We start from the raw sequence: 22,210 nt of genomic DNA on the forward strand, positions 1-22,210 counted from the left end.
CCCCGCCCAGACAGCCCCCACTGCCCACAGGAGGCGGGACAGAGGCAACAGGTCGCATCCCCTGGAGCCGGGCCGGCCGCCCGGCCACTCTGGCCAGGGCCCAGCTGGACTCGCAGAATTGATTTTCCAGCAAAAAACAACCCCGGGCAGAGGCGCTGAGATGAGGGCCAGCTGCAAGGCTCTTCCGGGCTTTCTGCCCTGGCGGCCGGCGCTCCTGCGTGAAGAAAACCATCTGGGCCGCTGGGCCGGCGCCCGGAGGAGGACCCGGGGCCCCGTGACCACCACTGCTCTCCCTGGCACACGGCGTTCAGGCCAGCCCAGGTCACGGGCGTGGAGCCCTGGCTGCCTGGCCCAGAGGCCTGGCTAGCGCGCCGGCCCCGAATCAGTGTCCGACCGTCCAGCCCCAGACCTGGAGTACCGAGGCCACGCAGGACTTCCCCTCTGCCCCCTGCCTCTCGGCCGCTGCTCTGGCCTGAGCCCCTGCCATCCACCCTCCCACAGCAGGGGCCCTTCACTGGCGGGATTGAGAGATGTCTCCCACAGGCATCGCGTGGTGGTTCGGTCCACGTTCAAGAGGCACAGAAAGACGGGGGGTCGCACGCCCTGCCCGAGGCAGCCGCACCCCGAGGCGGCCAGCACGGCCTGAGTCCCCTTCCCATGTGTGTATAAACACGGAGCCCAGGAGCCCCCACTTCTCTCTGTCCCACAAGGGCAGCGGACTCTGTTCTATTTTAACTACTGAATGGTCTCGGCGACGTGGACCCTCGGGTCTGGGATCCACTGCAGAGATGAATCCTGCTTCCTCTGCCCCGTGCCCGCTCGTTCCCTTCTTACAGACAGCGGTTCAGCCTGTGGCTTGTCCTTGGGTCAGTGTCACGGGGGAGCAGATTTGTAGGGTGAATTCCCAGGGGTGGAATTGCTAGTCCAAGAAATGTCCAGGTGTAATCTGGGGAGATAATCCCAAATTGCACACTGTGGGCACAGACCAGTTTACACTCCCAACAACATGGAAGGGCTCGTGTTTCCCCACAGGCACCGGACACAGTGAATTATCCAACTTCACGATTCACGTCAGTGCAGCAGGTCACTGTCAGCACCTTCATGCCATTTTATCAGCTTTCCTTCCAGTACCAGTAAAATTGCACCCTGCCCATGTCTCCACGTCCTATGAACTATCTGTTCAAACTCTGTTTATTTTCTATTTGGGAAATAATGGCTGGTCTCTTTCTTATTGATCTGTAAGAGCTCTCTACATAATAAGGAAATTACACTTTTATCTGTGAGTTGTAAATACAGTTTCTTCACTTGTTGTTTATTTGTTTACATACACATTTATCATCTTTCTCTGCCATGAGATGGCCAGCCTTAGGAGGGCAAGGAGTCTCTGACTGCCCAAGCACAACGTCCCTGTCACCAGGAGCCGACCCCGGGCTCCTTGTCCCCCATGCACACTGCCTCCTGGAGGCTGCCCCACCCAGAGCTGAGACCCCGGCTGAAATGAGACCCTGCCTCACCAGTGCCCCTGAGTGCCCTGGAGTCTGCTGGGAGTGGAGGCCAGGGCAAGGCCCCAATGGAGAGGCTGGGGCGCCCCTCGGGGGGTCAATAGGGAAGAGCTTCCCCCAAGAGGCCCCTGAGGTGGGAGGGCAAGCTCCCTCCTCACTCAGATAAGGACCAGGGGCTTGAGTCCAAGGCAGCTAATGTCTGATGGTCCTAATTAGGTCCAGAAGCTGAGATTCCCCAAGGAGGAAAATCCCAACTCAACAACAGGGCCAGAGGCTGCCTGAGGCCTGGCGTGTGGTGCTCATGCCTCTGCAGTTCCTGGAGCCCAGGGCCCGTCCCCGCCTGGAGGCGGACGCAGCGGGCTGGGCTCGGGTCGGACCTTGAGGGTCAAATGCATTGTTCTCAGCTAATTTCATACCTCCCGGGGCACCAGCGATTCCCCCACAGCAGCCAGGCCAACTCTGGGCTCTGGCCAGGCCCCCGTACCTCCTCTGTACTTCCTGGCTGTGCCAGGGCATCCCCTCAAAACTCACATACACACGCAGCCCACATAGCCCCCATATACATGAGCCCCCACTGCTCCTGAGCAGCCCTGCCCCTCCCCCCACCCCGTGTGGAAGGGGACGGTCCCCCCTCCCTGGCTGTGTCCCCCATGCCTCTGCTCCAGGAAGTGGCCCTTTCTAGCTCCTCCTCCTCCTCCCCGCCCCGCTCCAGCCCAGGGCTGAACTTGGTGCATCTGGTATGAGCTGGGACTTTGTCCCCTGGATGCCTCAGCTTGGTGGGGGCCATACCCGGAGCTGGTCCTGCCATCTCACCCAGGCTCAGGGAGGAGGCTGTGGGGGGGTGGGGCATGGACTGGGCGGGCAGGCAGGGGGTGGGCAGAGGAGTCCCCATGATGGGCTGGCCCAGGGGAGGCTGGGGAGAGAAAGACACCTCCATCCTGTTGGTGGGACACGCAGGTTTCTAGGAGCTAGACCCGCCCACACCCATCCCCGGCTCTGGCTCCCAGCCTCAGTGTCCCCATCTGAGCAGTAGGTGGTCACTGCTGCCCTGAGCAGTTGCTCTCTACCCACTGCACTGTCCCCTGTGGCTGCCCTGGGGGCCTAGTGACCTGGTGGGGCAGGCCCGCGGGTGGCAGCCCACGCTTGGGACCAGGGGCCAGCTTTCCAATAAAAGTGGTGATTGTTTTAGCAAATGGAAGATCCTGGAAATTACTGGGTGAAAAAACAGTTCTTGGGCCCAGCCATGCTCAGCCCGAAGACCCGGGGGGTGCGGGCAGCGGCCCTCGGCTCCCTGGACTCACAGGAGAGGAACGGTGCAGGTGGACAGCGGGGCGGGCCTCACACGGCCTTGGCGGAGACAGGGGGCCAGGCCCCCGGCTGGGGCCGCGCTGTGGACACTGGGTTTGCTTAGAGTGGAGTTGCTGGGCCTGAGTGGGACACGGGGTAGCCTGCGGCTGCTCCCTAGGCGGCGGGAGCCCCTCCCCTCACTGCCCCAGGGCCTCGTCAGTGGGACCTGATAACAAGGTCTGTTCCGCTCCCCAGCTCTGCTCACAGCTTGGGGGCCACCCCACCCCGCAGCCAGTACCCTGGAGCCAGTTCAAACACTTCAGACGATGACTCCAGCCAGAGTGGTCTCTGCGCCCCTCCCCCAACGCACCTCTGCCTTCACCCTTGCCAGCACGGCCCCTGCTCCCCTGCCCCCCTCAGCTGCCCCTCTTCACCTGCCCCTGCACCTGCCCCTGCACCTGCCCCCTCCTCACCTGTCCTCCCACCTGCCCACCCCTTGCTCTCCTCCAGTGGCTGCAGCCTCTTGCTCTCATCCCCACACACCCAGGGTTGGCTTTGGGTTTGCTGTCTCTGTGCCATGGGTCCATACATCCCAGCTGAGCCCCCTGCCCTGTGCTGGGCAGACCTGGGTAGGAGTGACTGCGTGATCCACTGGCTGGGGTCGCACACCCACCAGGTGACCTTGGCCACTGGCTTCCCCTGCTCTGGTAGAAGCATGGCAGCTCCATGCAGGCCCAGTGGTCAGCCCAGGGGAGCCAGGGGCCTGGGTGTGGTGGACATGCTGGGGCAGCTGTGTGAGGCTGGAGCCCTGCAGGGGTGCGAGGTGAGCAGTGCCAACCCCCTGTGCTGGGGCCTCTCAGTTCCACAGGCCAGACTGGACCAGGCCTCAGCCCGGGGCACTCTGAGAGGAGGCCGAGGGTGGCCCCTGCCCGCTGGCTTGCATGGCGGGAAGTGGTGCCCTGGGAAGGGAGCGTCCTCCTGCTCAGGGCCTTGTGCTGGCCCTGGGCAGGGCAGGGTCACCCTGGTGACCCTCAGCCCAGGGGACAGCGGGGAGGAAGAATTCAGCGGGAGGAGCCAGCACATCAGAAATGAGAACCACATGCCAGCCTGGCAGCCCCTCCCTGGCCGGGGCCCACTCTGCTCCTGCTCCCAGCCCCTCCCTGGCTGGGGGTGGGAGATTTAGAGGGAGACAGAGGCCTTTTGGGTCTCCACATCCACCTGGTGTCTCTAGGAGAGCTCGGGGCGGGGGGTCAGTCAGGGACAGGTCACTTCCTGCTGCCCTCCTCCCTAGGGCCTGGGGCCTCAGGGACCCCAATCCCTGCTGGCCGCTCAGCCCAGAGCCCCCCATCCGAGCACACCACCCGGTTTCAGGGGTGAGAGCTCCTGGCAGGGCCTACTGGGCGGGGCGCCGCGTGGAGGCTGAGGTGGTGGGGGCCGGGGCATTTTGGGGTGGGCGTCTGGGTGAGCGAGGACGGGCTGCCACGAGGGCCTGCTGCATCTCACCTGATTGACACCAGATGACTCTTGACGTCCGACCCCTGTGCGGCCACCCTACCTTCTCTGAGGCCACCAATCCACACGCGCCACTGATAAACACGTCAGGACATTTGGCCTCTTGGCCGGAAGGAGCGAACCTGCTGGCGCCTGACCGGGCCCTTGGGGCCGGTGGTGCTGGGCCATGGGCTGGCCTCTCAAGAGAGACTTGGGCTCCCGTTGGTGACCCTAAATCCTAACGCCCATTGAGTGCCCCCGAGCGCCAGGCACTGCGCCCTCTCATCAGAGCCCACAGCTCCATGGGCTCATGCCGCAGCTCTCTGAGGCACGGAGAAGAGGGGCAGGAACAGGCAGGCGTCTGCCCCAGGGGGCGTCCGCACAGGCTCAAAACCAATGTCTTTCAACCAGGCAGCTTCCAACTGGACAAGATGATAAAGAGAAGGCGCCACTCAGAACAGCAATAAAAATCGCGAACTTCACACACCGACCTCCCCAGGAAAGATCCTGAGACCGTCCTGAAGGACTTCCCACTGACGGAAGTCGCGTTCTGTCTGAGATGGGGTCCCGGGGTCACAGGGGCATCCGTTCCTCCTGAGCTAACCTTCGTGTGACGCCACCAGTGGAAGGCACCGGACCACGCGCCTGTGACTAGGTGAGCTGATTAGAAGGTTAACATTGAAAAGCAAGCAACTGTGAATAGCTAAGAACGTTCCGGAGTAAAGAGCCATGAGGGAGCCACCGGTACCGGGTGTCGGCACACATTTTCAGGCCACGGCCAGTGACTACTGTGTGGACCCGTCACCATCTCCAGATGGAGAAGGACACACAAACACACAAGGAGCTAAGTGTGGGTACAGGTGGCATCTCCAGTCAGTGGCGACAGGTGGGCAAGGAGCACCAGCCACCCACTCCCCAGTCCTAACCCTGCAAGCGTGTGGCAGAGACCGCCTATGCCTCCCAAACACGCCACATGCTTGGCAAGCTGGACTGAGGTCACGTGACCATTTCTGGCCAACGATGGAGCAGAAGTGATGCTCAGCAGCTAAAAACCAAACACTAAAGAACTCTTACGACTCAACAATAAAAAGATAAACAGCTGAACTAAAGAATGGTCAGAGGACTTGAATAAATGTTTTTCCAAATAATTTATATAAATGGCCGACAAGCACATGAAAGGACACCCAGCATCATGAGTCGTCAGGGAAACGCAAATCAAATGAGAGAGCACTGCACCCTCAGCTGGAGGGCTGGAGTCAAAAGGCCGGAGAACAGCTGGTGCTGGGGAGGGTGTGGAGCCATCGAACCCTTGCACGCAGCGGCTGGGCCTGTACACAGTGCAGCTGCGGTGGACACTAGGCTCCTCAGAATGTTAAACACAGCTGCCATTTGGCCCAGCAATTCCGCTCCTAGCCATGACCCAAGAGAATCGAAACCTCCATCCCCACAGAAACTGGTGCACAATGTTCACGGCAGCACCAGCCACAGCAGCCAAAGGTGGAACAGCCAGACGTCAGCGGATGAACCACGTGTGGTCTTTGCGTACAGTGGAGTATATTCAGCCACAGAAAGGGAGGAAGCACCAACACAGGCATGAATGTGGATGACCCTGGAAGACGTGATGCCAAGAAAGAAGCCAGACACAGGAGGCCCTCCGTCCTGTAGAGGACGTCTACAGGAAACGTCCAGCGCAGGCAGATCCACAGGGACAGAAAGTGGGTTAGCAGTGGCCAGGGGGTGGGATGGGGGACAGCTGAGGGAAATGGGTAGAAGGTTTCCTTGGGGAGTGAAGGAATGTTCCGGAATTAGACAGAGGTGGTGGTCGCACAACCTTGTGAATGAACTAAAGACCACTGAATTGTACACTTTAAAAGGGTGAATTTTATGTCATGTGAATTATATCTCAACAAAGCTGTTTTCTTTAGAAAAGTCAACGTGTTCTCCCATCTGTTGTTGGTGTGAGACAGGGCCACAGCGAGAGGGCAGCTCCAGAGACTCGCAGCCACGCCGGGTCCCAGGTGTGGCAGAGCATCCCTTGGCGGGACCGTGGTGCGGGCTGGCCTCCCCTGTAGCTGTGAATCCCTCTGCCCTCCGTTCTGTACGGGCGCCTCCTCTTTTAGGGGCTGCGTCCTCTCTTGTGATTTTGCAGGGCTGTCCCTGAAAATGTTCTGGCCATGCATGCCGCCTGGACTGCTGGGCACAGGCCTGGCCCATGGGCAGCCTCCACGCTGCCGTGCAGGGGGTGAGCCCTGGGGGCCGGGCAGGACCGTAGAGGGGGTGCTCTGGGCAGGAAAGGGCCAGCCCGACACTGCAGGCGGGAGGAGAGGCCAGAGGGGCAGAGAGCAAGCCCCCATCCCACAGAGGGCTCCCAGCCCACCCTAGTTCCAGCCAGGGATCCCCCGCTCATCCTGCCTTGAGTTGGTGCTGCCCCTTGCCTGGCAGGAGCTCCCCCGTTGGTCCACAGGCCACATCCCAAGTTGGGTGGGGCTGGGGCAGCAGAGGAATCGCCCGCAGACGGGTCCCAGCGGCCGCGGGAGTGCAGGGGTGCTCACACAGCCCTCACAGGTGGGAGGGACAGGGGTGCAGGACTCCAGCACAGAGGTGGAGAGTGGGCTTGTGCTGGGGGAAACCAAAGCCCAGGGCGCAGGATCAGGCCCTGAGCAGACAGGAAATTCCCTGTGCGGCGGCCAGGCTGCGCAGGAGGGGCTGAACCGTCCAGAACGTTGTGGCCTGTAGATCCTGACTGGTGGACCTACCAGGAGCTGGGAAAGAAGCACCACGTGGGGGCTGCAGTCAGCGGTCTTGGGGGTCCATCCGCCCAGGTGTGGGTGCTAAGGCCACTCAGCAAGGGCTCAGGCTGCATCCTGCCTTAGGGGGCTCAGGGACCCCAATACAGTTACCACCACGGCAGAGACCAGAAAGGGACAGCGAGCGCCTCCTCCCCTCCCCCCCCACCCTCCTCCCGGCACCTCCCACCCTCCTCCAGGCTCTTCACCATCCACTCCTCCCAGTTCTACTGACCCCTCCTCCCTGCTCCCTCCACCCCTCCTCCCTTTCCTCCCCCACCCTCCTCCCCCCTCTGCTCCCCTCCTGTCTGCTCCCCCAACAGCCTCCCCACACTCCTCCTCCTCCCCATTCTCATCTGGAGCCCAGGACATCCACTTAGATGAGAAGGGCCTGCACATCCAGCCTTCGCCTGCTCCTGCCTGGACCCTCTCTGTCCTCCCTGTGGGTCTGCCCTGGAGCTGGTCTCGATCAGGGGTGGGGATGGGAGAAGCAGCCACACCTGGCCTGCAGTTGTGTGGCCTCGGGCTTCCTGCTAGGAAACGAGGGGCAGCCAGAGCCAGGCGGGCGCCCCGCCCTGATGGGGAACAGCTGTCTGCTGCGGGGGCAGCAGCGGAAATACATTCCCCAGGCCCTGAGCTCATGGGTCACATTCTCGCCGACTGATAACGTGTCACAGGGAGCTAGGCGGGTCCCAGTCCCGCCTGAACCTCCTCCGCAGGCCTGGGGGCCCGGCCTCTGCACTGCCTCCCCAGGGCCGCTTCTCTTGAGGCCAGGCTCCTCCTCTCTGGCCGGCTGCATCCTGGGCCAGGCCCCCAGGTCCCGCGGGGCCCTCCCAGCACCCCCACCTCTGCCCCTGGCCCCCAGCCCAAGCCCCATCCCGTTTCCTGAAGGATAGCTCCTGCCCCATCACGCTAAGATGTCATTTAATCAAACCACCGTTTTCCCCACTGACTCTAAACCTCAGCTTTGTCCTGCAGGAGCTTCTCACACAATCCAGAATCCAATTCTGGACTCTGATCCAGGCACCGGACCCTTTCCTCCGTGTCAGCAGCACACGGCCTGGGTTTCGTGGTTTCTGGGCAAGTCCTGATACCCGCGCACAACACTGGATGTGACTGACCGTGAGTCAGAGCGTGCCGGGCGCCAATGCTGTTGCAGGTGCTTCTCACGGGCTAACCTGCCCTCACATTTGACGAGTGTGGAAACTGAGGCACAGGGAGGCTAAGTCACCCCCCATGGGCGCACAGCTGGCAACTGGCAGAGCCGGGGCTGGAAGCAGGGCCCCGCTGCCCCTCGGCCTTCTTGCGTTCTCTGGGCATGTGTGCTCTTCCTCAGCAGTTAGGCCGCCTCCCCTGCCTGAGAAGCTGGGATTCCGGCTGCAGGTGGGTGCGCGCTGGCCCCGGGCTGTCAGCATCGAGAGCGAGTCTCCTGTTTGTCTGTCTGTCCAGCTCCTCTCATTCGCTCTGCGTTCAGCATGAGGTTCCGCTCACGTCGATTCCTTGTCATTCTTGTCAAAATATTTCACAGTTTTTGTTGTTGTGGGAAGGCTGCTGCTCACCATGCTGGGCCCCTCTGTGTCCGCGGAAAGACTGCGTCCGCCCCTGCACCAGGCCAGGCCCTGACCACGCCGTGACCCCAAGGACGAGGACGCATATGAGCAGCCTGGGGCGCTCCCAGGACGCAGCCTTCGAGAAGGCCACGGGGTGTGAGAGCCACGAGTGCCTCTGGCCTTCAGCCGAATCGTTGCTGGGCTGCTCGTCAGAGCAGCTTCGCCTGCATGGCGCTTACTGCCGCAAGCAGAACGTCTGTCCTGCCTCACTCCAGTGCTTGTAGCTGGAGGAGCAAGAAGTTGCCAGTTTCTGTGTGTTCATCTGGTATCACACTCTAGGTAATCCTTCGATAAAACAGGAATTGAATCAATTTTTAATTTTTTAAAATAGGGTATGGGGGGGTCTCCAGGTTTATAATCACATCATCAACACAAATATTTTATCTGTTGTTTTCTAATGCTTGTGCCATTTATTTGATTTTCTTATCTTATTGCTTTTGCTAGAAACTCCAAGAACAATGGCTATGGCAGGTGTCACTTTCCCTTCCTGCATTTTTTGAAACAATTTTGTGTTTCCATGTAGAGTGATCTTGGCACTGTTGTGTGCAAAGTTTTTCATTTCTTTTTCTATTTTATTGGTATTATTAATAACAATTGATGGATTTTGTCACATTCCTTTTCAGAATTTATTGATTTGGTTCTATGGATTTTCTGTGCTAACTTGTCAATGAAACTATTTGTCAATCATTGAGCCACTGCAGAAGCCTGGCTGGACCCGCGAAGTCATCACATATATTCTGCAGATCTTTTACTGCTGGTCCCTCAGTTAGATTTTTTTCTCATCTTCATTTATAAGTGATATTTGTCCATGGTTTTCTTTTTTTGTATGACATCAGGTTTCTGTATTAAATTATACTGGCTTCATGAATTGTAGAGTTTTCCATCTTTTCATGTCTTGGAAAAGTTAACAGGACGCTGGGGTGACCGCGGTTACATCATTCTCACTGTGAACATCTGTTCCTGCTCCTTTCCTTTGCTGGTCCATTTTTAATCACTTTTCCAGTGTCTTGTATTTGTCTGTTCATGTTTTCCCCTATTCGAAGTTATTTCGGTAATTTGTATTCAGTAGAAAATTACCTGTTTGCTCCAGGTTTCCGATCAGCCGCCCCAGATTTGAGCTGTGGATGGCGTCATTCCCTCAGTCTTTCCATCCGGAGCCTCCTTTCTCATTCTGAATTATATGTGGGTTTCTAAACGTCAATATGCGTGAATTCTAAATCGAGACCGACGTCCCTTAACTAGGCTTTTGGGCAAGGCTAAGAGGCTCTATTTTATCTGCTTATAGAAAAGACACTTGATATTTCTCTTTTGTACTTATTTGGTTTTTATTTAACTGATTTCTGGTTTTATCTACATAACTCCCTCTGTCTGTGTTTGAAAATGTATTTTACTGCTCTCATGCAAATTTCCTAGGAAGGGCACAAACACTTGCTCAGTTCTTTCCTCTGAGCCTCCGAGAGCCCCTGGCTCTGCTGGGACATGTCTATGTTTCCGTGATTTCCAGGGAGCTCGCGCATCCAGATTCGATTTCCTGTTTTATCTAAGCGTCATGTAGGAATGTGCTCTCAGTTTCTGAGTGGTCAAGATGGGCGGTACGTGTGTGACACTTTTTGCTATTTATTTTAAACCTTGTTGGGTTATAATAGGATCATTTCATTACTCTACTTTTTTTCATTGAGGTTTCCTTTGTGGCAAGTACGTAATGTCACGGTCTTATAGAAAACAGTGTGTTTTCTCTCTGAGGAAGGTGAAGATCAATATCTCCATCCACGTCTGTTTGTGTTTTCGTTGCCCCCAGACCTGCTCAGGAAGCGATCCATGGAGAGCTCCCGTATCTGTGTTCATCAGCCCTTGTTTCAGCTTTCAGTTTGGCTTTCTGCATTTGGCTTCCGTGTTGTTTGGCACATAGGGGTTGGTGACTTACATCTCGGTCATTCCCGACCATCTGTTCGCCTATTTACTGTGTGTGTTAGCGCGTCCCGGGCTTCACGCACAGGCTCCTCACCATCCCGCTGCCTGTCCTCTCAGCCTCGTCTCAACATCAGTCTCGTGTCCTCCGTTCTGATTTGTGGTCAGTCTGCTGGTCTTTCTCTCACGTCCTCCTTGGAGGGGTTTGTGGATGACACACGCTCTAATTCTTTCGTGCTCACACGTGACTGTTTCTGGGCTGTTGTGGGATGCCTGGGCGGGGTCCTTCTCCCTCCGTGACCCCTGGATGACATTTCACTGTCCTCTGCATCCACTGCTGCAGATGAGAACGCCAGGCCTCGTCAGTGTTTTCTCTCCTGAGGTGACGCATTCTCTCTGTCAGCCAGCACGTGACTTCTCCCTGCCCTGGCGGACCGTCTACCACGAGGGCTTCACGGGTGAGGGGAGGAGACAGGCAGAGGCCCAGGTGGAGCGAGTGGGCAACAGCTGTGCTCGCATAGCCGCACTGTGAGCCCTCTGCCAGCACTCACGGGTTGCCTCCCCAACCCCAGCATGTGCTCCAGGGCTCACGAGGTCTTGGTCAGCAGCATTTTGCTGGAACACGGCCACGTCCATCCCTGCACGTCTGCCTACGGCCCGTTCACAGGACAGTGGCAGAGGCAAGAGGTCAAGGCCGATCCCATGTGGCCCTTTAGAGACTTCAGGCCCTGTGCCATCAGATGCTGAGACCTGAGAGGCAGAGCCACCTCCCTGAGGTCGCACAGCCGGTGGGTGAAGGAGCTGGCGTCTCCCTGGCCTCTCCAACCTGGAACACGCAGCCTCCTCCGGGTGTGTGCCCAGTAATCAAAGCAGAGGAGGCTCTGCTCCTCTGGGCAGCCCCAACTGAGCCCTCGCCGGGCGCCAGGCTCCCTTCTAGGTGCAGCTTCATGGTCCCCAGAGAAGAGAGGGCGGAGGGTGTGTCAGTGCAGAGGTGGGGGGTTAGCTGGAGGGAGAGCAGCCTCCTGAGGGGCGAGGGCACCAGGAGCTCCCCCAGATTCGTCTCTTCTTGCATGTCGCGGGACCCCAGTTCTGATGACCACAGCAAAGGCGAAATTTGCTGCTTCAAAGACAGGAGTGGAGGGCAGCCCCTGAGCCAGGCCTTGCTGGACCCAGGTGTGTGTCCCCATCCCAGCCCTGCCTCCCCCAGGGTGGGCTGCACCCTCGGACAGCTGACGACGGGGCTGAGCCAGAATCCTCACTGCTTGCCAGCCCCCAGACCCGCGGGGCCTGGCCAATGGCTGTGGCCAGGGACGTCCTGGGCATCAGGTGCTCTGATTGCCGAGCCCTCCCCGTGCAGGAGACAGCTGGAACCAGGAGAAGGGAGACGGGACTGGGCCTCCCTCTGTGGAGGACCCGGGGAAGCTCGGCCTTGCTCACTTCACACGGTGGCCAGAGTGATCGTCCACCTGCAGATCCGACTTGCACCCACAGGACCCATGTTGGCTGGGAGCTTCACCCCAGCCAGCTCTGGTCCCAGTGGCCGACCCCAGGACTCACCGCCAGGCCTTAACGCAGCAATCAACACATTGGCACCACTGGCCATGGGCATAGCCCTGTTCTGACCCCTCCCGCAGGATTCCTGCCCATACCTGCCTCAGTCCAGGCATGAGGACCAGCAGACAGCCCAATGCAGGGCATGACCAGAGCCCTTCAAACCGCCCAGGACTGCATGGGACTAAGGAGATGCGGCTGCAACACAGCGCGGGGTCCTGCCGGGGGTCCTGCCACGGAGGGGCACTAGTGGGAAGGCTGCTGAGGTCTGGACGAGGTCTGCAGCTCGGAGAACAACAGGCGCCAGCGCCGGCGTCCTGGTTCTGACTGGCGTTGGGGCTATCAAAGCATTAATGTCAGAGGAAGCTGAGTGGAGGGTCGGAGGAACGCAACTCTGCAGCTCTCTCCAAAGTCTAACGCTATTTCAGAAACACAGTTTCTTACACGAGTACCTCGGCGGTAGAGTTGGCAGGGCCAGCGCTCTGCCACCCTCCTGGAGGAGGCCTGGCCCCCGTCCCCGCCGGGCCAGCCGGAGCCTCCTTTGTGCCTGGGTCTGCCCGGAGGACACTCAAACTCCACTCAGCTTCCCAGAGGGTGGACACCCCAGCCCCCGCCCCCCGCCCCATCCTGTGCTGGGGCTCCCCTGCCCTCCCCCGTTGCTTCCCATCGCCCCCATCTCCCCCCATCAGGTGGGTGGGGGAGGGGAGGCTGATCGTTTCTTTAGATCGCTCAGAATGAGACTTACTTTCTACACTTTCAAGATACCCTTTGGGAAGTCCCAGAAGGAAGGGAAGCGACATTTCGGAGTGCAGCCACGTGGCAGCACCCAGCTGCTGTGGGGGTCTGGGCTCTGTGCTGCACCGGTCCCCTCGGGGCTGCTCCGAGACCCTCTCCAGGCTCTGCCTTCCGTGGTCTGACAGCAGGGTCCTGAAGGAGGGGCTGCAGTAGGCACAACTCTAGGCACACCCTCCCGAATTTGGGGTCCACCAGTAGAGCCCCTAGAACTGTGTGGAGGATTGGGGCGCCCACAGCAGCTCGGGTGCTGGAGGGCAACAGTGCTGGCACTAGGTGCTGGCCACGTGCTGCCCAGGGGACACCCACTAGGGCGGGCAGGCATGATATAGGTGCCTCTGAGGAGAGGGCAGTGCCAGCCCAACCTGGTGCCCCATTCATGGGATGGCAACAGAGGAGGAAATGCACAGGAGGGACTGGTGGACGGACCTTGGGCCACCTCAGGGAGCTTGAGGGACAGCCCTGCGTCTAAGCTCCTCCCTGCCTGCTGAGCAGCACAGCGGTGGTGACCGGGTCGGGGTAGCCTGGGGTGGGGCTGGCTGACAGGGGGTGAGGGCCCTCACCAGGCAGCCCCGGGCTCCACATTCTTCTTCCTTGGAGCTGGCCCCAGGCCAAGTGAGCAGATGCTGACCCACGGAAAGTAGGAAAGTAGGCCACCGACGAGCCTGGAGCCAGGGCGTCCAGCCACAAGGCTGTGGGGCTGGCCAGCGCCTGCTCAGACTTTCCAAGCTGGGAAGTGGGTCCTGAAGCGGGAAGAAGGCCTTCCCCTGGCCCTGGGTGGGTGGACGGGGTGGGGGGGGGCGCGGTACTGGGGGTTCTGGTTCACTCTGGCTCTGTCCAGGAGCCTGAACTGCAGCCTGTGCCTCTGCGGCTTGGGGCAAGTGGGGTGGGGTAGCATGGGCAGGGGGATGGGACAGGGATGGGTACAGAGCCACGGGGCCTCTCCCTGCTCTCCCCATGCTGGGTGACATGGCCCCTCCCCGCTGAGGTTGGTCCAAGATCCCCCATCCTGGGGTGGGCTCCTTTAACGCTGCCCACTCTTCCATAGCGGCCCCTTCACTGGGGTCCCTTCGGCTGAACCTGCCACCCTGACTGATAGGGGGAAAGCCGGGCCGCCTCTCTGACAGGACAGGACAGGCCTGGACACTACACCACATCACAGCCCCCAGGAGCCATTCATCGTCCTGGGGGAGCGCGCAGTTGGAGGCCCAGGGCAGGACTTGAGGGGGGTCTGTCTTCCCACAGGCCCCGTCCCTGTGCTCAAAGCCAGGTGGCGGGTCTCCCCACCGCAGAGCCCAGTGGTTCCACGCCCAGGACCCTGGGGGGCTCTGGTAGACCCACCCTGCGGTGCTCAGGCCATGGTGAGTGAGGACATGGAATAATGGCCGGGCCACCAGGGGCATCACAGGCTTGCTCACCCCGCCAAGAAGGAGGCTCTCTGGGACTGCAGGGGGCTCTGGGGAGAAGGGCCAGGCCCTTGTCCTGCTGGGTGGCCCCTTCTCCCTGGACAGATGGACAGTCACATCTCCAGACAGCTACCCCGGCAGGGGGACCCTGAGTGATGAGGGGTGAGGGTGTGGGGCCTCCCTAGCAGGTGCATCCTCAGGAATAGCTGCAGGGTCAGCCGGGGACTCAGGCTGAGTGGCCTGTGCAGGGAGTATGTGCACACATGTGGTTGTGTGGACATGTGGATGGCATGTCAGGTAGCATACACACGCATGCTATGTGTGCATGTGTGGGGGTATATAAACACTTGTGTGCAAGGTGCCACCCTGTGCAAGGGTGCAGCGGGAGCAGAGAAGAGACCCCAGCAGTCTCTGTACTGGCGGGATACTGAGGTCTGACCGTCTGCATATTCCTCACCAGGACCACCTTGGCCCAGCACCTGGGTGCTGGGCCAGCACTGCCTCCCTGCCAAGGTCCCTCCCTGGAAGAGCCCAGGCTTAGGGTTCAGTCCCAGTTGTCACCCTGGGCTGTGGCCTTGGCAAGCCATCTCCCCGTGGTTCAGTCTCCTTGTTGATAGAATCAGGGTGTGGTGGGCCCCTGGGCCCCTGGGCCCCTGCTGGACCAGCCAGACATGGGGCACACGGCACAGTGAGGCAAAGGTGCCCTAGGGCCGGGGCATGTGGACGACAAGGAAACATCCAGCTTTTAGCAGGGACAGTCTGTGCCTGCAGGCTTGTGACCCAGTCTGCAGGTCTGTGTGAGCAGACAGAGACGAGGCAGAAACGAGGAGAGACGCCCGGCTGAGATCGTTCTCTCTACTCGGGGCTCACAGGCATCTGGTGGGGCCTCCTGCTGTGCCTGAAACCCCTCTGCTGAGGGCCCCTCTCTGCTGAGCCCCCCTCTCTGCTGAGTGCCCCTCTGCTGAGACCCCCTTTGCTGTGGGTCCCCTCTTCTGGCTCTCCTAACCACCCCTTCTAACCACCATTCTGTCCTTTAAAGATGCCATTTCCTGTGGAAACTCAGCTCCTTGCCCTAACACCTGTCAGAACCCAGCATCCAGGTTCCGGACCCAACCCAGATACAGCAAATGACCCCCAGCATCACAGAAAACCAGAGAAAGAAAATGTGTTGGGAAGAAGAAAAAGTGAAAATTAAAGCATAAATCCCCAAATTTGGAACCCCTTCCAGGGATCCACAGCAAGCCTGGCCGGCCAGCGAGAACTGCCAAGGTAGGGGGTGGGGCAGGTGGGCTCAGAGCCTGGACAGATTCCGTTTGCAGCAAAGCCACTCGGCTGGCCTGCGGGGTCGTGAGGAATGGGGTACCTCCATGCTAGAGCATATGCGGAGAGCCTGTCCCACCCCACACTCTGCAGAGGGAGAAACAGGCTCGAGGGGGCACGGCCGGGGCAGGGTCAGGATACGGAGGGGCATGGAAGGCCCGGTCTAGATCCCCCATCCTGGACTCTGGCTTGGGGCTTCCTCAGCCCAGCCTCGCCAAGAAGGAGGAGGCGAGGGGGCCACCAGGCTGAGCATCTGCTACCCTATTGGAGCCCAGGAAGCCCCGGAAATGGGACCCATGTGGTGTGGGGCCACCAGCCCTGGTGCCAGGTGCACAGGCCCAGAGGGAGGGGCCGGCTGTCCTGGGAGCCCCTGCAGCCTCCGTCCACCCTGATCCAAACCCCCATCGGGAACGTGTGCTGGGGATGCCTGCTCACGCGTTCCGGGGTCTGCTCCAGGCAGGGCCACACAGCCTGCACTGTCCCGCACTGCAAGGTCCTGGGGGGGTTGCTCTCCGCTGCCCCCCACTTTCCCTGTGGATTTCAGAGCCGTTCTAAAGCCAAGCTCCTTCGGACAGGGTCCCAGACAGGTGTGGGAGGAGGTGATGTGCGCACCCTGGGAAGAGGTGCTCCAGGCCAGGTGTCAGGTGAGACCCTCCTGCCCCTGCCGCTGGGTCCTTCCCATGAAGCCTACCCCTCAGCGCTGTCTGTCTACACTCGCGGCTGAGACCCAGAAGAGGCCGGAGAGTGCGACCTCAGCCCGACCCACGTCCTGCCGGTTGTGCCGAGAATGGAGCTGAGGACAGCTCACATCCAGAGGGACACCACACTGGCACCCGTGGCATGGGTAGGGTCAGGCATGGAGGGGGCGTGGGTGGAGCCCCAGTCCCCAGTGTGTATCTCAGGCCCAGCCCTTCAGGCAAACTTCCTAACACACCTCTTATCTGCCCCTTGAGTACCTGCCCCCTGAGTACCCCGCCTCTGAGCACCTGCCCCCTGGGCACCTGCCCCCTGAGCACCTGCCTCCTGAACACCTGCCCTCTGAACACCTGCCCCCTGAGCACCTGCCCCTGAGCACCTGCCCTCTGAGCACCTGCCCTCTGAACACCTGTCCGCTGAGCACCTGCCCCCTGAGCACCTGCCCCTGAGCACCTGCCCCCTGAACTCCTGCCCTCTGAACACCTGTCCGCTGAGCACCTGCCCCCTGAGCACCTGCCCTCTGAACACCTGCCCCCTGAGCACCTGCCCCGGAGCCCCTGCCTCCTGAACACCTGCCCCTGTGCACCTGCCCTCTGAGCACTTCCCCTTTGTCAAACCTGCAGCTGTTTCCCTGGAAGCAGGTGAACATGGCACCTGTGAGCTAGTTACAAGGCCATGTTGCTTTTGGAACCATCCCTGATGGGTGGATTGCTTTGGGACTGGGGACTGCACGGAAACCACAGGCACTTGAAAGGGACGCCACCCCTGGGTGTGGTGACCCCTGTCACTGGGTGTCCCTGTAGGGACGCAGAGGCTTCTGTGGGGCACCAGGGTGGTTCCTGCAGCCCCAGGTGTGAGCCGCACCCACCACGTGAGCTGCTGCAAAGACTCGAGGGCAGCTCGTATGCTCCTGAAATGTTCACAAGTCTCCAGACCCACGTCTTCAAGAACCGTGACCCTCCCTATAAGAGGTCCCCTCCCCTTGGACCGTGGGCTGCATGGACAAGAACACAACAGAGGCCTTCCAAAAGGCCAATAAAATTATGAAAAGATGCTCAACCTTATGAGTCACGAGGGAAACGCAAATTCTGAGCACAACACCCTATCACGACACACCCACCAGAATGTGTAACACGGCAGTCCAGCAGTGCCAGTCGTTGGAGAGAACGTGGCGGGCCAGCACTTTGCTTACTCCAAGGGTGGGAATGGCGTGCCATGCAGCCACGTTAGCGTTGAAGCTGGAGAGAAGCCCCCCTGGGACTCAGCGCTTTCGGTACCTGTGGTCCCGGAAGTCGTATGAAATGTTCCCAACAACATCATGCGCAAGGGCCCCAGACTGGACTCTCCCGGAATGCCAGCTATGTGTGTCCACTCCCCGTGGACACTCGACAGGGGAGAGAGTGGTCTCCAGACGCACTGGACACACCGATGAGGCTCACCAAGGGGTGATGGGAGAAGGGAGATGGCTCTGGGGTCCTCACAGGGAAACCAGCCAATCAGGATGGTGGTCACCTGCTGGGGTAGGTGCCTGTCAGGTCTTCTGAGGGACCAGTGACCATCCGTTTCATCACCCAGGTGCTGCTACTGTGAGAGCATCCAGTTTGTTCAAATTCACTGAGCTGCAATTTATCTGTGCACTTTTTTGTAAGTATGTTTTACGTCAATGAAAACATTTTTAAAACCCAGTCAAAACAAATACGCCTGCGCTGTCCCTCCCTGGTCTGTGAGGTGGGTGCTGGGGCTCTTTGGCGTCAGCAATGAGGTCCTCGCTTCGGGCTTGGGGCAATGAGAGTGACCCCTTCTGAGGACACCCCCAGCTCTGCCTGCCGGAACCATCTTTCTTTTGGTCCGGCAATGTCCCATGTCCTTGGGCAGACAGACAAAGGGAAACCCTGTCCCCGTTAGCAGTCACTCCTCATGCCCCTCTCCCAGACCCTGGCAACCACTAATCCATTTTCTGTCTGTAGATTTCCTTATTCTGGACATGTCATAGAAGTGGAATCATACAATAGGTAGCCTTTTGTGTCTGGCTTCTTTCACTTAGCACATTTTCAAAGTCCATCCATGTTGCAACATATATCAGTATTTCATTCATTTTTATGGCTAAATAATATTCCATTGTGTGGATGAACCACAATTTATCTGTTCATCTGTTGATGGGCAGTTGAGCTGTTTGCATTTTTTAGTAATTGTGAACAGTGCTGCCATGAATACTCACATATGAGTCTTTCTGTGGGCATATGTTTTCATTTCTTGAGTAGTGTGTGAACTCTGGCCATGGGAGCAAACCCTTTGCTCAACAGAAGATTGGTAAGTGCCAGCCATGAGCCAAACACAGGGCAAAACCCAGGGTTGAGGGAGAAGCCCCACATCCACTTCCAGAGCCCACTTTCGCCTCTCCTTTGTGTGGAGTCACAGATCTGTGGCATTGGAGCTGGGGTTCCTTTGGGGGTGGGACAACCTTGCCTCTCCTGGCTTTGGGGTTGTCTGACCTGCCTCCTCACTGGACTGTGAACTCCTGGGGGTGTCGGACAGATACTTGGGATGAAATTGCTGTGCCATAGGGTAACTTTGTGTTCAACATTTTGAGGAAATGCCAAATTGTTTTCCAAAGCAGTACACCACTTTACATTCCCAGTGGCAAAACCTGAGGGTTCTCCAGTGTCTCCACATCGTCGCCAACACTTGTTACTATCTGGCTTTTTGATATATCCATCCTACTGAGCTGGTATCTCATTGTGCTTTTGACTTGCATTTCCCTAAGCGTCTTTTCGTGTGTTCGTTGGCCATTTGTACATCTTCTTTGAAGAAATGTGTATTCAGATCCTTTGGCCACTTTTAACTGAGTTGTCTTTTTATTACAGAGTTGTAAGAGTTCTTTATATATTCTGGAAACTAAGCTCTTATCAGATATAGAATTTTCAGATATTTTCACCAATATCGTGGGTGTCTTTTCTCCTTCTTGATAGTGTCCTTTGAAGCACAAAATTTTTTCATTTTGATGTCGTATTTCTCTTTTCTCTTTCACTTGCTGGCACTTTAGGTGTCATATCTAAGAAATCATTGCATAATCCAAGGTCACAAAATCTACACCTAAGATTTCTTTTAAGAGTTCTATAGTTTTAGCTCTTACGTTTAGGTCTTTGATCTATTTTGAGTTAATTTTTGTATATGGTTTGAGGCAGGGGTCCAAATTCCTTCTTTTGTGTGCTGCTGTCCACTTGTCCCAGGACCGTTTGTTGAAGAGGAAATTCTTTTCTCTGGTGAATGGTCTTGGCACCCTTGTTGAAAATCAACTGGCCATAAATGTAAGAGTTTCTTTCTGAACTCTCAATAATAGTCCATTGGTCTGTATGTCTGTCTTTATGCCAGTACCACACTGTCTGGATTACTGTAGCTTTGTAGTAATTTTTAAAACAGAGAAGTATGGCTCCTCCAACTTAGTTCTTCTTTTATAAGGTTATTTTGGCTCTCTGGGGCCCCTTGCAAGTCCACATGAATTTTAGGATCAGCCTTTCCATTTCTGAAAAAGAAAAAAAAGCCATGGGAATTCTGATAGGGATTGCACTGAATCTTGTAGATCAATTTGGGGAGTATTGCCATCTTAACAATACTAATTCTTCCAATCAATGAACACGAGATGTCTCTCCACTTATTTAGATCTTCTTTAATTTCTTCCAAAAATGTTTTATAGTTTTCAGTGTACAGGTCTTGCACTTCTTTGCTTAAATTTATTCCTAGGTATTTTATTCTTTTATTTTTATTTTTTTTGCTATTGTGAATGGAATTGTTTTCCTAATTTCATTTTCAGATTGTTCATTGCTAGTATACAGAAATAGAACTGATTTTTGTATACTGATCTTTTATCTGCAACCTTGATGAACTTGTTTATTAGCTCCAGTACTTTCGTATGGATTTCTTATGACTTTGTATATGGGAGATCATGTCATGTGCAAATACAGGTAGTTTTACTTCTTCCTTGCCAACTTGGCTGCCTTTTATTCTATTTTCTTGCCTCATTTCTCTGGCTAGGACCTCCAGCGGGGTGTTGAATAGAAGTAACAGGAGTGAGCATCCTTGTCTCACTCCTAATTTTAGGGGAAAGCTCTCAGTCTTTCGCGGTTTGGCACGAGGTCAGCCGTGGGTGCTCACAGACGCCCTTAATCAGGTTCATAGTTTCCTTTCTGGTCCCAGCTGGTCGAGTGCTTTTGTTATGGAAAGGGGTTAGATTCTGTCCAATGCTTTTTCTGCTTCTGTTGAGATGACCATGTGGTTTTTGTCCTTTATTCTGTTAAAATAGTATATTACATTGATTGATTTTCATGTATTGAACCACCCTTTCGTTCATCTGCATGATCTTTATTTATGTTGCTGAATTCACTTTGCTAGTATTTTGTCGAACATTTTGCATCTATGTTCATAAGGGACACTTCATTGGTCTGTCGTTTTCCTTCCTGTGATGACTTTGTCTAGTTTCGTCATCAGGATAATATGAGCCTTATAGAATGAGTTGGGAAGTGTTCTCTCTTTTTCTCTTGAAAATTTTGAGAAAGATTGGTGTTAATTCTCCTTTAAACATTTGGTAAAATTCACCAGTGAAGCTGTATGATCCTGGGCTTTTCTTTGTGGTAAGTTTTTTGACTAGTGATTCAATCTCTTTGTTACAAGTCCATTCATATTTTCTATTTCTTCTTGAGCCAGTTTTGGTAGTTTGTGTCTTTCTAGGGATTTGTCCATTTCATCTAGGTTATCTGTCTAATTTGCTGGTGTACAGTTGTTCATAGGATCCTTTCATAATTCTTTTTATTTCTGTATAGTCATTAGTAATGGCTCCTATTTCATTCCTGATTTTAGTAATTTGAATCTCCTTTCTTTCTTTCTTGGTCCAGCTGATCAATTTTCTTGATCTTTTCAAAAAACTAACTGTTGTTTTCATTAATTTTTTCAATTTTTTTTTTCATTTTCTGTTTCATGTGTTTCTTCTTTAACATTTATTGTTTCCTTCTTCTTGCTTTGGGTTTAGTTTGCTCTGGTATTTTAGTTTCTTTAAGTGGAAAGATCAGTCACTAATCTGGTATTTCTTATTCCTTATTTCCCTCTAAGCACTGCTTTGCTTCATCCCATAAGTTTTAGTATGTTGTGTTTTTTCCATTTATCTCAAAGTGTTTTCTAACTTATATTGTTATTTCTTCTTTGATCCCTTAGTTACTAAGGAGTGTAACGTTTAATTTCAACTTTTTTTTTTTTAAGGAAGATTAGCCCTGAGCTAACATCTGCTGCCAATCCTTCTCTTTTTGCTGAGGAAGACTGGCCCTGAGCTAATATCCGTGCCCATCTTCCTTTACTTTATATGTGGGACGCCTACCACAGTGTGGCTTGCCAAGTGGCGCCACGTCCACACCCGGGATGCAAACCGGTGAACACCGGGCCACCAAAGAATGGCATTCACACTTAACTGCTGAGCCACTGGGCTGGCCCCTAATTTCAACATATTTTTAAATTTCCCAAATTTCTTCCTGACATTGATTTCTAATTTCATTCTATTGTGGTGAGTGAACATATTTTGCATAATTTCAGTCGTTTTCAAGGTATTGAGACTTCTTTTATCATGTGGTCTTTTCTGGTAAGTTCCGTGTGCTTGAGGATGCCCTTGCTGGGTGGAGGCTCCAGCCATGGCTGCCAGGTCTAGTTGGTTCCAGTGCTGGTCAAGCTTTCTATTTCCTTTGCATCTTCTGTCTTGTTACTCTATCTATTATTGAAAACAGGCTACTGAAAGTTGAAAGTCTCCAATTATCATTGTTGAATTGTCCATTTCGCCCTTGATTTCTGTCTGGTTTTGCTTCACGCATTTTGGGACTCTA

The sequence above is a fragment of the Equus caballus genome, chromosome 3 (assembly GCF_041296265.1).
Source record: "Equus caballus isolate H_3958 breed thoroughbred chromosome 3, TB-T2T, whole genome shotgun sequence".
In the NCBI taxonomy this organism is placed as follows: domain Eukaryota; kingdom Metazoa; phylum Chordata; class Mammalia; order Perissodactyla; family Equidae; genus Equus; species Equus caballus.